At 42.4% G+C, this 1,714-nt stretch overlaps 1 protein-coding gene across 1 annotated transcript in view; it reads left to right on the top strand.

Moving 5' to 3' along the window:
- LOC101848765 overlaps positions 1-1,714 on the top strand; it is a gene marked incomplete in the record, with an annotated part of 111,034 nt that overhangs the window by 50,734 nt on the left and 58,586 nt on the right.

Below are 1,714 nucleotides of genomic sequence, written 5' to 3'. Positions count from 1 at the left end.
ACACACACACACACACACACACACACACACACACACACACACACACACACATGCACACAGTTACCGTAACCAGCGAGGTGCGGCCCCCCAAGTATGCTGCCTGCGGTGTCGTTATGACCCACAACAATCTAGACGGCACTAGTACAGGTCGATTTGTTTTAGTGTTTTACGGCGCTAGCAACTGCGTAAGGCCTTATGAGCACGCGGTGCCCTTTAAACATTTTCCATTTTGGTAGGAATTTTGAAATTTGCCCGGGTGGCGCCGAAGCCTACTCTTATCGATTTTGGACCACAAAGGGATCTTTAACATGATGCGCAACTTGCACGCGGGACCTCTGAGACTTTTCGCCCTTTTCCGAGAATGCTAGATGTTAGATCTTACCTACTATAAGACCAGAGGTGTTGCTGAAAGACAGAAGTAAGAAGGAGTCAAGGAGTAGCAGCAGAAAGGGGCAGAAAGAGTAGGGAGCCCAGAGGAGGGGGCAAAGGAGGTACAGGTCTATGGAACCCCGGCCTGTCCCACATTAGTTGTGTCACGACGCAGTAGATTCAGGTGATCGTCAATTTGTCGGCATGTTGAGTTCTTGGTGTCATCCTAAAGTATGTTCATTTGCCTTATCTTTCATTTTTAAAAATGAATACCAATCTGCCTTGGATAAAAGTTGAGATATATACGACTGACGAAGGTGGGGGTCGACTGGTTTCAGACATACAAAAAGCGAAAAAATGGCTACCAAAGTTTGATGAATTCCAAAGCTTGAGAGTCCTTGAAAACGGCAAATTTACATTTTATAATATTAGCAACAGAAATTAGGTTTCTTAGGAGACTGCTTAGAGTATCGTGGAAGGAAAAGAAATCAAATGAGGTAGTGCTTGATGAAGCCCACGTGGGATGCTCAATGTTAAAAACAATCAGGAAACGAGAAATGCAGTTTTTGGGACATCTGAATAGACATAGGGTTTTGGACATCTCGCTCTAACTGGCAAAATTGAAGGCAGACGAGGCAGGAGTAGGTCCAGAACAACCTACTTAGGGAACCTAAACAAATGGGTAACAGGGAAAGATCAGGGAAACGTAGCTTTTTTTAGAGCATCCGAGCAAAGGAATGAATGGTGAACCATGATCGCCGATGTCTGTCGCAGATCTGGCACTGTATGATGATGAATATGCCTGTAATTAACGTTTTTGAGTAAACTCCACACAGAATTAGAAACGTTTTTCTATAAAAAGTGTTGCGCCAAAAAAATAAAAATTAAAAAAATTGATTCTAAATAAACATAAAAGATATTAGGCTACCCCAAAAAAACAACAACAACAAAAAAAGAAAAAATCGAAAAAAATTGCTAGACGGCCAGAAAAATGCGCTTTCTTAGATGTCACTATTGTGACGAGCGCCTACTTTTACCACGATACTTCACAATGTGAGCTAATCAACAACGTATGGACATACAGAGAGCATAACTGGGACGTGTAACTCACCATCATAATCTATTTTTGTGCGCCAATGTAGTGTTTATATACAAGCCTCTCTCTCTTTCTCTGTGTCTCTGTCTCTGTCTGTCTGTCTTTTTGTCTGTCTGTATATATGTCTGTCTGTCTGTCTGTCTGTCTGTCTGTCTGTCTGTCTGTCTGTCTGTCTCTTTTTGTTTGCATATTTTTGTGTTGTCTTCTATGGTGGTGGCTGCAGTGGTGTGTGTGTGTGTGTGTGTGTGT

This window comes from Aplysia californica, unplaced genomic scaffold (assembly GCF_000002075.1).
Source record: "Aplysia californica isolate F4 #8 unplaced genomic scaffold, AplCal3.0 scaffold00381, whole genome shotgun sequence".
In the NCBI taxonomy this organism is placed as follows: domain Eukaryota; kingdom Metazoa; phylum Mollusca; class Gastropoda; order Aplysiida; family Aplysiidae; genus Aplysia; species Aplysia californica.
This window is presented reverse-complemented; position numbering and strand designations above follow the sequence as displayed.